The sequence below is a fragment of the Talpa europaea genome, assembly GCF_964194135.1.
Source record: "Talpa europaea genome assembly, chromosome: 11".
NCBI classification, from domain to species: domain Eukaryota; kingdom Metazoa; phylum Chordata; class Mammalia; order Eulipotyphla; family Talpidae; genus Talpa; species Talpa europaea.
The window spans coordinates 6,536,991-6,550,504 of NC_140078.1; positions in this window are offsets into that span (position 1 = coordinate 6,536,991).

Sequence of the window (13,514 nt, forward strand, 5' to 3'; positions counted from 1 at the left end):
ACATCTGGAGGGCTGGCCAGGCAAGGTGAAAGGGGCTGGTGTATTACTGTGCATAGATCCCCAGAAGCAGCTTGTGCTATAGAATGGGAGGTTACAAGGAGGCAGGTTTAGGGCGCCATTTTTGGCAGTTACAATGGGGGGTGCTCCAGTTGCGGAGAGGGCAGTCCGGTCAGTCAGCTCTCAGGGATACTGACTCAAAGAGTTTCGAAGGGGCTGATTTCCATAATTTGGAAAAACTTCCCAGAGACTTGTCTTGGTAATGCTTTTGTTAGCTGAGGGTAGTAATTTGACCAACCTTCCCTTAAGATGGCATGCTACTCAAAAGGAATACCAGAGAAAGGGCTAGACTAAAAAATACAGGATATTTGGAACTGGCATGGAGCTATTTTAAGTCTCTGATGCAGGTAGACTAAATTCCATCGGCACCAGCTAATATTTAGGACAGGGTGTCTCCAAATTAAGAGGATACCGGTTACCAAGCCGAAAAACTGCCCTTGAGGGAATCACTCCCCCTTGCTTGAGTCATGCCAGCTCAACTGAACCATCTCTTGTTGGTTTGGAAGTTAATTAGTGGGTGGGGAGAAGTCAGCCTGGGGGCATATTCAGGGTTGGCCATTGGATCAGACAGATGTTTCCTGATTAGGTGGTGGGAGTGGGCTGCTTACTGGCATTCTGGAAAGAGTTTAGCCACCTAAGAATTAGAAGTAAGGAAGATTCCCAACTGGAAATGTTGCAGAAGCCCTAACAGTGTCTCAATAAAAGCCATTTTTAAAGAATGTTGTTGCTGTTGTTTGCTTTTGGAATAATGTAGAAGTAAAAGCTGTGGCTATCTGCCACCTTCTAATTAGGAAGCCACCAGACTGAACAGTCCTATAGACTTGAACAAGGAAAAATATTCCACAGAACTCGTTTCGGCCTCCGTGTCTTCATGTGGCGGTGAGCTCCAGTCAGCTGGCTAGCTCTGGTTTTATGGGGGTATTTTATTGTCCACCTTTGTTCATGTCACTGAGTAGGACTCGCCCCCTCTTACCATCCAGACCAAATAATCTGCCCCTTTTTCTGTCCTATAACCATGTCTCATGCCCCATTTGTAAACAAGCCATTAAAGAATGTCATCGAAAGTTAACTGGAAGAGCAAAAAGTGCCAGGTAGAAGAGCGATCAGAGATTGGGGACTGTCCCTCAGATGCGGGTTCTCTAAGCGTCAGGTCAGCCTCCTGCCCCTCCCTCAGGCAATGGCTTTTTCCACCCATGTGGTCTCCTTTCTGTCACGCCTGCTGTCCGCTGGGTTGGCGCCCATGGGTGGGCATGTTTCACTAGACGTGTCAAATGGGACCATCGCAAACTTGCCAGCCCCCAGAAGACTGAAAATAGGAAGACTGCTCCCACCACTCTGACAGGGCAGTCCAGCGCAGCAGGCGCTGGCCACACGAGGTGACCTAAAAAGGCAGACACTTGTGATCGTCAAATTAGAAAACAACTGGCATTTTCTGCTGGCGGGGTAGCTTGAAGATGGGTCACTCTTCGTTCGTTCTTTGCTGCGTCCTGTCAGGTTAGCCGACTTGAAACGACCAATTGAGCTTCCACATAACAGCTATCGCGGAGCTGCCCCTCAGCTTGTGTGCAGAAGTCAGCATAGAAGTGGCAAATCCCGAAAATCCTTAGGGCACGACTCAGTGCTCCAACTAAGGAGGAAGGGCCACTCATCTCAAGACAGTGGAATAAAGGACAGGTTTGCACTCCTTGGCATTGTCAAAGGGCTGTTCGCAGCCTCCCTGCTTCTGCCATGCCGGCCACCCCCACCCTTCCCCCATTCTTAGAAAGGTACAAGCCATTCAGCCTGAACTGGTTTGGGCGATCAAAATCTTGCTGTGCCTTTTTGAAGCAAAATGATCTCCTAATGGTTTTTTTAAAGGGAGAACTATTTTTCGGGGCCTCCCCGGTGGCGCAGCGGTTGAGTGCTAGGCTGCAAAGCTGCCCGCAGCCTCTGCGGCGCCGGTTCGATCCCCGGCTGCTCCCCGGCCACCGGAGGAGGGTCCCGCATGGCGCGCAGACATCTCCTGCCGCCCGCTGCTCCCCTCAGCAGTGTCCTTCGGTCCTTCTGCCTGCTCTGCTCCCCGCTCTGGCTCTGGTGAATCCTCTCACCCTCCCGCGCTTCTGACTGTACCCAGTGCTTGTATAAATAAATAAATCTTTTAAAAAAAAACTTTTTGATAGAAGCAAGAGTAGAAATAAAAGGCCTTTTTCCTCTGTACTTGACGTACATTTGTGTGCTTGCTCCTGGCTGCCATCTAGACGCGCAGACACAGACGGACAGCTGTGTATGTGAAGCAGCCATCTGGGAGTCCAGGAATTCCAGTAAAGACCCTGCCTCCGGCCGAAGACGAAAAAACAGCTGCATGACTTGCCAGCGGTGGATCTGCCAGCACAGCTACCCGGGTGTTGTAGGGAAGAGGGAGCCTGGAGAGGTTCCAGCACATTCCCGTCCTCTAAGGACGGGGGCTGCGGGCCAGGACTGGAGCACACGTGTCCCAGGAGTTTGACACCTTTCCTGAAAGCACCCGGAGCTCGTCCTGAGCACACGTCACCGAGCATCTCGGCAGTGTGGCTCCTGGGACTGCTGGACGTTCCATGAATTTCAGCCCTTACAACAGTCCTGCCCTCCACTCCCCCGCGATAACAAGTTCTCTAAGGGATGAATTAGCTCTGGGTTTTGGATCATGAAGGTTCCCAGAAGCAAAGGCCCTAAGATCCCAGCGGGCAGAGGGGTGATGCCCCCGCCGACACAGGACGGCCGAGTCCACCGGGGTCCCAACCACACCGGGCGGCCTTGACCTTGGCAACACACCAGCCTGGGCAGGAGCCTTTCCCTGCACCAACGCAAAGACGCGCGCCCCGGTCTCCGACGCACACCCCGCGCTCCCTGTGGCCCAACTGCACCCAAGGGCACGCCTTCACCCTGCCAGCACCACCCTCGCCGCGCCCGCCTGGCACCTGCCTGACGTACTCGGCGCGTCTCAACGTCCCTTTTGAAAAAGGAAAACCAGCCTCATCCGCACCCACGAAGGGACCCATGGCGGCAAATCCAAGACCACCAAACCGCGGCGCTGCTCGCCGCCTCTCGCTGCCGGCTGCGCGTCTCGCCCTGGCTGCCCGTTTCAAGGGCAAACTGGAGCGACTCAGAGCACGTGGCCCCCGCGGGGAGAATGTCTCCGTGGCCCAGCACGGCTGAGAGAATCGCGTGACTCTCGGGCGACTAAGTTACCCAGCTCAGGGTCCGAGGCGGGACTGCGCACCCTGCCCGGGCTGGGCCTCCCAGCGCTTCCCTCCGGGGAGCCCTGGCCCTGGCTCCGGACCTGGCCCGGGCTAGCCTGTCACGCAGCAGGCCTCGGTGGGCAGGCCGCAGCCCCGACGCGCTCGGCTAAGGGGACGCGCAGGCCGCACACGCAGGTTGCCAGCCTGGCTGGCGTCCCCAGGCGCCCGGCAACACCCTCCTGCCCAGGGCGACCTCCAGCACGGCCCCCTGGTGTGCACGGGCGCTTCCCTTCACCTCCTTTGAGCAAGGCTTCTCCCTCCCTCTGCTGAGCAAGGGCGCTGAACGCAGGGCCCACCGCACCGTTCCAGAGCCATGGGCTCAGGCCATGGGCTCAGGCCATGGGCTCATGGCTCAGGCCATGGGCTCAGGCAGCGCGTCCTGGGTGAGCCGCCGCGAGCTACGATGCCCGTGGTGCTCAGGTCAGCACCCACCTCGGCAGCTGGGCGAGGCCCGTTCAGCCCCGCCAGAAACCATCAGGCCCCCTTCCACACCGCACTCGGGAAGGCGGAGGCCGGGCCCCCGTGGAAGGAGCCCTGGCGCAGGGCGGGAGACGCCACCACCGCGGCTGGCCCAGGGACACGGGGTCGCAGGGCCTCCTGGGGGTCTCCACGGCCGTGCCCTGAGAGGGTGGACTCCCGGGCGGCTGAATCACCCAGCAGCTGAGGCCTGGCCCGGGGAGCCCACGGTGTGGGTGGGGTGCGGCCCGACTGCCCCCCATATGCAGCCAAGACTGAGAACATGTTTTCACTGAAGAGACGCACAGGTGCGTGGCCACGGCGCGGCCTCTGCGGGCGAGCACGGTCGCTACCCCGGAGAGTAAATAGTTGCCTCCATTGGACACACCTGCCCCCGTCTCTGTGATTAGAGATGCAGCGTGGAAGACACGCGCGCGTGCAAGCTCGCTCACTGGAAAAATGGGGGAGTGGGGGCCCCTGGGCCTTAAAGGATAAGCCTCACTCCCTCCAGGACCGCACTCGGGTCTTGGTGACCAAAGAAAGAAAGGCACAAACCTTGTTCCCTGGGGCTCCTCCAGGTCTCCTGTGACTCCGACCTGGCTCCTCCAGAAGAGTGGTGCTGGGGCTCGGAGTGTGGCCCCGGGAGACCCGGCGAGGTCTGCCTGGCAGGGGCCCACCTCCAGCGGGGGGCTTGGCTGGTGTGGCTCCTCAGCGGACCCACGCCCGCCCGCCCGCGCCTGCAGGGCGCTCCTTCACCCATCCCAGGCGGCACCCTGGTAGCCAGCGGCCAAGCAGGCCCCGCCCCGCCCCCTGCGAGCAGGCCTAAGTGCACCCAGCTGGCGCTGGTGCTGCAGAACCCGCAGTGAGTCCTCGGAACTTGGGATTCTGGGAGAGCGGCCTGGGTCAGCACGGCTTCCAGCAGTTCCAGGCCCACATTGGCTGTGCTCTTGGGCACAGGACAACTGGAGTTTCACTTTAAGATGGGGAGGAAGAGGCCTCGATGCTGCCTTGATGCTGCCTGCTGCCGTGTCAACAGGCCACCGCCCAGGGCTGGGTCCTGTGAGGAGGTGCTTTCTGCAGGGTCTGCCCAGCTTCCGATCTTCCCACCCAAGGAGGCACGCGGCTTTGCCCAGGGCCTTTTCTGCGTCTATGGAGATGGCCGTGTGGGTTCTGTCCTTTATTACTCGTGTGTTACATGTCAATTCCGCCACAATCAAACAAAGAAAAAAATGTTTTAAAATAATATTACATTGATTTCCAGATAAACCAGCTTGCACGCCTAGGAGACATCCCACTTGGCGCGGCGGAAGCCTCTCTGCAGGCCGCAGGCTTCAGTCGGGTATATTTGGGCTCGTGGGCGTCTATGTTCAGGACAGACATTGGTCTGTAACTCCCTTGGGGGTTTTTTCTGACTCAGTATCAGGCACCTGCAAAACAGTTGTGGGAATCACAACTTGGGCCATGAGCCCCCAGCCCTGCCCGCAGGGGACCCGGAGCCAGTGCGTGGGGCGCAGAGATGTTCCCTGATCGTGATCTCCTCCTCGACCAGCCGTTCCCCTCATACACCCCGAGTCTCCACGATCAGCCCTCCATGGCCTAAGAGCCTCCAATGCAGACACCCACGGGCGCCCCACAGCGAGGAGGAATCAGTGAAATAAGAGAAACCTGAAGCCCGGGCCTTCTGCGGCCGCGCGGCTTGAGCGCCTCGTCAGCTCGCCAGAGCACGAGCCCAGTATTGCCAGCTGCTCCCATTTTTAAATAGGAAACTGGAAATCCAGTCCTTCGTGTGGACTGCCCTCATTTTTAATTGCTGGTGACTGATTTTAATTGAATTTTTGGAACAATCACCAAAAGATCAAGGTCTAAACAAGCAAGCAGTAAAAAGTCCGCCTCCTCCTCCCAGCAGGTTTCCCGTCCTCAGAAGCTGGTTCTTCCTTCCAGAGACTCGTGACGTCTCTTTTGCACGGACGGGAGCCCCTCGGGTACGTTTTTCTGTACCTTGGCTTTCATGTCATCTTTCCATGCCAGTTCGCTAAGAGCCCCGTCCTCACAGCTGCAGAGGTTTCCAGCATAGGGATCCCCGGGGATGGAACCAAGCCCCTACCTGCTGGACAATGCTTCTTTGTCTTTTGCTACTTCAGTGGGCAGTGAACAGCCTTTTGCATTTCTCACCTCTTGTGTGTGTGTAGCCAGGATCCAGGTTAGGGGCCTGGGGTGCAGGTACTGGTCCAAGGATGTAAACATGTTGATTTCCAACCATGCACGCTGGCCCTCCGTCAGAGCAGGAGCATGCGCGTCTCTTCAAAGTTTCAAAGATTTTCACTTTTCCCAGCCAGATAATAGAAAACAGAATCATTTCACTGTGGAGGTTTACAGTATCAGTGAGGTTGAGAATTTTTTCCCTATGTTTAAAGTCCCTTTGGTTTTCTTTTCTGTGAAGTGCATGTTCACATCCTTTGTATAGACCTTTCTTATTTATTGGTGAGTGCTGTTTATATATTAAGAAGATTATGTCTTTGTAACAAAAAGCTACCAATAGATTTTGCCCTTTGTCTTTTGAATTTGCTTAGGAATTCTGTTGTTTGATTTGGGGATGTTGTAGGTTAAGTCTCCCGTTTGTTTTTGCCATGCAGAGGATTAAAATAAAAACTATCTATAATCAAGTGTATTATGTACCTTCACGGCTCCTGGATCCCTTGTGGTTAATCCAATGTGTTTGCCTCCTCCTATAAATTCATTTTATACATTCAAGTCCTAATCCGTCTGGAATTTTGGAACGGCTCCTGGGCTGCAGAGTGAGGTATGGAACTCCCTTTATTTTTTCCAGATGCTCACCCAGTTGTCTCAACGTGAAAACCTTTTCTAACAGTTCAGGGCAAACCATACATTTCCGCCAACCGGATAAAGGGTCGGGTCACCCACTCGGCTCCTGCTCTCTGGGTCTCTTCAGCCGCGCATGAAGCTCAACCCCCACGTGGTGGGAGGTGGTGAGCAAGGAGCCTTCTCCTAGGAAAACTTGCAAATGACCTTGCCAAAACCGGAGGCACGAAAGAAAGAGGAGGCCACCCCCCTCCCCCGCCCCGGCTGCACGTGACCCCAGATACAGACAGTGGAGCCGGAAGCCAGCACCTTCTGGTACTTGGCAGGAGGCAGCCGGGTGCCTGCCGAGAAGGGGACACCCATGGAGTCACCGTGGACAATGACAGCACCTCCCAGAGACCAGTCACCAAAGGGGAAGTCGAGTCCGCCAGTGTCCAGGCCTGACCTTCACTCAGAGGTGCTTCCAAGTGTCCCTAAAAGAACCCAAGGGCAGGGAAACCCTGAGGGGCAGGTAGACTTTGGGGCGCTCTCACAGGCGGTCTCTGGGTCCCTCACTGTTGAGACTTCTGGACGCCCCCGGTCAGTCGAGAAGCACAGAACGTAGGTCTCCCTCACGGCCCAGTCACCACAAGACCACATGCTCGCCCAGACCACACGCTCGTCCTCACAACAACCCAACAGGTGGGCGCCGCCAGCCTCTGTATCTTATTGCAGAGGGAGCCGGGCTCCGAGATGGCTAGCAGCTAGCCCGGGATCGCACAGCAGAGGGGTGCCCGGGCAGGCTGCCCACGCAGCCATGGTCCTCGGGTCTCGTTCTCAGGGTTCTTAAGTTGTGGCTTGATATCACATGGCGTCCCTGTCCCCTCTCCCCGGCCCGGGGGCCACACTGGAAGGAGAAAGGCCTGGGAGGCTCCAGCCCCTGACACACACACTCTCATCCTTCCAGAAATGGACGATCTCACCGCGTATCTGAGGGATTAACAGTGAGCAGCGAAGCTTCCCTCGCCAGGAACTGTCCTGACCCATTGGACACAACCACGAGGATGAACAATCTGCAGCTCCACGCGGCCAGGGGACACTGCCGGGTCACACGGGCAGCCGGGAGGCCAGACGCCAAGGGCAACTCACCGTGTGCACCCACCGGCCCCGGACACGAGGCAAGGAGCCAGCAAGGCCCTGAGAGCCTGTCAGCGTCAGGCAGGTGTTGGGGGGCAGTGGGTGGGGTGGGGGTGCCGGACACTGGCTGGACAGGACTTCTGGGTGCTGCTGTTGCTTGCTCCCCAATCTGGGTCAGGGCCAAACATATTTGTGAAAATTCAGTGACCTGTTGTGCTCAGGTGTCTTTCCCTGAGTAAGTTACGGTGCAATAAATTTACAAAAATTATCTCCCCAGCGAAGTGCCAGCCCCTGGCGAAACAGGAGTCCGCCTGCATCTTTCAATCCCAAACATTACTCTAAGATGGACAAGACTTGGGCCTCCCCGGTGGCGCAGCGGTTGAGCGCTGGGTTGCGAAGCTGCCGGCAGCCTCTGCGGCGCCGGTTCGATCCCCGGCTGCTCCCTGGCCACTGGAGGAGGGTCCCGCATGGCGCACAGACCTCTCCTGCCGCCCGCTGCTCCCCTCAGCAGTGTGCTTCGGTCCTTCTGCCTGCTCTGCTCCCCGCTCTGGCTCTGGTGAATTCTCTCACCTTCCCGCGCTTCTGACTGTACCCAGTGCTTATATAAATAAAAATCTTTAAAAATAAATAAATAAGTAAAAAAATAAAATGGACAAGACTTGATTTCCCCCGATTTTCTCTGCTACCTCCCCCAAATCATTGTGGGAGGTTCAGCTGTGTGTGCATGTTCTTGGCTCTGTGAGGAATTCTAGAAAAATCAGAAGTAACCATCACCAAAGTGAGGGGTCTGGAGGGACCAGGCAGTAGCAGGAGAGTCACGTGCCTGAGAAGAGACAAGGCCAACGCACCGTCGACGGTCCTGGAAACTCTTGTGACCTTTGCCTTCTCGCTGGGAGTCTAAAGGCCAGAGCTGGGCCCCCCCACCCTGCCGGTGGGGGCTCTAACAAGAGCAGATTCTGAGGCTCTGGTGCCAAGCAGGGCAGCACCCTCCCTTGCCGAGACCCAGAGTCAGGAGAAACCGACCGGCCCACTGTTCTCACATGCAGACAACGGGCCGCCTCTCGACACCTTTATTAGGGGGGCTGGCAGGGCAGCAGGCCCTGGGGTCCACAGCCCAATCAATGCCAAGGGGCCTGGGCCCTGCCACTGGGTGGCACTAAGTGACCCCCAGGACTCCAGCAAAGCCCCTCACAGAGAGCAAGGGCGATCTGAGGCCCCAGACCACCTGACCCCAGACACAGCGGAGAGCCGCGCAGGAGTCCCCTCCAGTTCCCACGTGTGGGTTCAACTGCTCCATCCCCGTGGTCTCATGCAAAGCCCAAAAAAATGGAAAAGCCCAAGCTGCCTTGTCCACGGAGTTCTGCTTTCCAGGCCCCCTGCAGCAGCCCGGAGCTCACAGGCCAGAGCCTTGGCGGGCAGGCGTTCGGGGCGCGGCCTCGCCGGCATCCACGGGGAAGTAGTCCTCGGTCCTGTACAAGGTGGGCAGCTCGAATGTGGGGCGTGCTGGTGTGGACGGTTTCTGCAATGACAACAAGATGAGGGGCTCTATCAGGGGGTGTATATCCCACAGGGAGAGTCTCAGTGGGGGGCGAGGGCGCGAGGCTCTCTGGTGGCGCTGCCTGGCACAGCCAAAGTAGCCCCATGGGTAGAGTCAGACCAGAGCCGGGTTCCCATGGAGAATGATGGAGAAGCCTGGGCGAGGGGAGCGTGCGCCTCCTGCTACCTAGGGGAGCAGCGTCTGGCCCGAGGCAAGCCCCCCGCGTGGCTCAGCAGCACCCCGAGGGCCAGGGCGTGGCGTGCGCTGGGAGGAGCAGTGGCCACCAGATGGCCTCCCGCTGTGCCCCCCTGCATTGCCGGGGCGTGCGCGACCGCCTGTGTTACTTTTTCAAACATCAAACCATTTTAAGCAGCGTTTACTTATTTCCGGCCGTGTTGCTGCAGGGAGATCCGCAAGGGAAGAGTCTGTCACTGCGCAGCGCTCTCCAGGCTCCCTTTCGGGGGCTCTGCGCGCCACAGACAGTCCCACAGCAGGCTGCCTGCACCGGCGCTTCCCAAGCCTGGCTGCACGTGGACCCTCCGGGGACGCCCAAGAGTCTAATACTTCGGGGTTAGGGTGTGGCCTGGCCAGGGGGTGTCCCCAAGCGTTCAGGTGATTCCCAATGGCTGTGACTGAGAAGGGAGGGGGAGCCTTAAGGACCTGGGGTCCCTCTCACCACCGTCCCTCAAGTTCCCTGGACTGCCCCATCTCATGGCCCCCCATTTTCCCATCTGGCTGAGACCCAGCTCTGGCCCGGCCTGCTGTCTCAGTAAGAACATGGAACTCCATGGTTCCAGCAGCTTCCCCAAAGCCCAGCACCTCCACCTGCCCCTCGCCACGCTGCGGGCATCCTTACCCCACAGGGACACTGTGACCATCACCCCACAGCAAAGGGGGGAGGCCAAGGCTCGGGGCGAGCTTCCGTCTGTCTCCCACGTCCCACGCTGTGCGCCGAGGGCCTGGTTGTGAGCGAGACCGCGGGGTTGCCATCGCGGGGCCCGTGTGCTGAGGAGCCCCGGGAGCCAAGAGAGCCCCTGCCGGGCCCAGGCGGGGCCGGCACCCTGGGCGGTCAGCACGGCCTCAGGATCCGAGCTGTCCTCATTCTCAACGGGGAGTCGCCCCGGGTCGCACAGAGTGAACGGGCAGAACCAGGACCCACTGAGCCCAGGTTGTTCAGGTACTGCCAGGGAACCGCCCTCCACAAAGCAGAGGCTGCCGCCCTGAGGGCCACGGCGCGGAGAGGCGCCAATCCTGAAATAATTCTGAAAGGTCCACAAGGATTCCGAGCAAGCCGTGTCCGCGCGGCCCCCTCCAGGGCTGAGCTGCCCGCCCCTTGCGCGGGGGCTGCGCCTGGTGACTTGCTGCCGAGAGCCGAGGGCAGAAAGGAGGGGAAGGTTAGCGCCCGCGGACAAACCTGGCAAACATGACCTCGACTGCGCGGTGAAGGTCGACACCCCCGGGGACACGCCCGCTGACAGCAGGTCCCTGGGCCGGGCGTGGGGAGGGCGCCTCCTGCCCAGCCTCTGTGCCCGGGCCAGCCACCAGGAAAGCGCCACATCAGCCCTAACTGTGGGTTCTACACGCAGCGCCCCCCCAGTTCCCGCCAAGGTCATCAAACCCCAGCAAAAGCCGAGAAGCCGTCTGAGATGCAGGCGCTGGGGAGGCCGGCATGCCACCCGAGCAGGGAAGGACGCAGCGGACAGCGAGTGCGTCTGGTGCCCCCTGGACACTGCTAAGAGCAGCCCCGGGCGGCCACGCGCCTCCACGGTCAGACAAGGCACAGGAGCTGCTGTCACAGCAACGTGGGGCTAATTCTACAATTTAAAAAACATATTTGGGGGCCTCCCTGATGGCGCAAGGGGTGAAGCACCGCACTATGAAGCAACCCGCAGCCTCTGCAGCAGGAGTTCAATCCCCTGCCAGCCACGGAGCTACCCCGACGGCACGGCAGACCTCTCCTGCCTCGCCCGCTGCTCCCCTCTGCAGTGTATTTCAGCCAGTCTGCCTGTTCTGTTCCCCGCTCTGTCTCTGGTGAGTCCTCTCACCCCCCACACCTCTGGCCAGTGCCCCAGCTCTTGTATGCATAAATAAATAAATCTTTTAAAAAAATTAAATAAAAAACATATTTGGAAAGAAAAGAAAACAGAAGAGACAGCCGTCTGCAGCCTCTTGGGCTGGCCACACAACCGGGGACCCGGGTCCCCCGAACCACGTCGTTTCATTACGTCCATAAGGAAAACAATCCCAGCCAGCGCGGAGCAAAACGCCATCCCTCCAGGGCCGCCCTCGCTCTCCGCTGTCTCGTTTCAAGTTTCCAAGAACTCGTGACGACGCGAAGGCGCACGGCGCACTCGACCCCGCAGCCGCGGTGTCCTTCACCTCCCTGGCAGGAGAGGAAACTTGAGGTTCTCGTCCAAGATCACCCAGCTGGGCACTGGCAGGGCTGGGTCGGAACCAGGCCGCGCGGCCTCCGCACCCAGTCGGGATGCAGGAAGCCTGGGGCCGGGCGGGGCGGCCCCCCTGCAGACCCCGGGTGTCCCTCAGTACCTGCCTTCCCTCGGGGGGCCCTGGGGTGTCTGTCTTGCAGCCCACCCTGGTTCCCCTCTGGAGCACACACAACTGGCTTGGCGCGGGGCATGTCAAGGTGGGCCTCTGCAACCCGGGCGGCCCGGGACGGCTCACGCTGACACCGACGTCCTGTTTCTCTGAGACGGCAGAGCTGTGTGGCCACGCAGCCGCACGGCCCTGCGGGTACCAAGAGCTGGCCTGAGACAGGACGAGTGCTGCCCAGTCGGCCTCCATCCCGCCCGGCCTGACTCACTCTTCTGCCGACCTGCCAAGTCCTGCGGCGAGTGAGCCTGCAGGGCTCCAGGCTCACGTCACCCCCACGGGGCTGTCGAGGATCTGGGTGCAGGAGGCTCCAGCCCCAAGACACCAGATCCCCCAAAAGGCAGGAACTGCTGGCCTGAGGCCACGGTCTTCTCAGGGGCCTGCCACCCTGTGAGCACAGCCCTCGCATGGCGCCGCTCTGTGGGGCGGGAGGGGAGGCGGGCCGTGGGTCGTCCGTGCCTGGTGAGGCTGAGCTGGGCGGGGGGCAAGCTCAGCCACGTCTGGCTCAGAACCTCCTCCTCCAGGGTCCTGGCTCAGGGCTTTCTGCACTTCAGGCCATGCCTGGCTCTCTGGCCTGCACTGTCTGTGTCTGCTCCAAGGGGCCCCAAGTCTTCCAGAATGTTCTGACAGCCTCAACACAGCCCCTCCCAGTTCTCAGTAAGCAGCCCCTGCGTGCCCAGTCCTGCCCACAGCCTTGCCGTGCCTGCCACAAGGCACAGTCCCCCTTCCCAGCAGGATTCCTGCCAGCCCAGTGACCAGAGCAGCTGGTGGCAAGAGGCTGCTGAGGCCCCAGGGATAGGGGGGCAGGACTGGGGTGCCCAGAAAAGCAGTCCTGCCCAGAGGACCTAGCCCCAGGGGATATGCTGGTGTGATCTCCAAATAGGAGATGCTGACCCTGGGCAGCATCTCTAGAAGGTTCCTGGATCTCCATGGATTCTGCTTTTAGCTGGAGGAAGAGCGTTAACATGGAAACAGCAGAGGAGGAGCTCCCAGAAAGTCTGCCAAGACACTGGCTACTAAACCAGACTCACACCTGTTTGGGGGAAAGGCAGGACAGCCCTCTGGGGGAGTCGCGTGACAGCAGTGTGGGGGGAGAGGGCCTCTCGCCACCGTGGCACACCCGGACCGGTCTGCACTGGGCCAGCCTGCCTGCAGGGCCATGTGGCCCCGACAGCAATCCCGGACATGCTCATGCATCTTTTTAACTGAGCATGTGCTATAACGTCCAAGCCACGCAGTGCACCCCAGGCGGGTGGGCTGCTGCAGGACGATGCGGGCGGGTCCTGCTGTGAACAACTCTATGGGCAGCAGGGCCAGCGCTCCTGGCTGAGAAAGTGTCCTGGAATAGAGGGCAGGGACAGGAACACGGTGGAATCTGGGGGACCCCCAAGGAGGGATTTGGCTGGAGGAGGGTGACCCACGCTTGGCAAAGAGCCGCTGTAGGAAGAGTCGACCCCGGCGAGCGAGGCAGGTGCCCGCGCCCAGGGGCCGGCTCGCAGCTCAGCGGTCTCGGGTCAAACCACTTCGCCCCCACCCCTCGGCCGCTTAGTGGTGCCCAGGTGTTCAGCACTAGCACCCCATCTCCAGGTTAGTGGCCGGGGTTCCACACCAACAGCGGGTGACGGCGCAGCCACTCTGGCCCTGTGCCCTGAGAGCTGGAC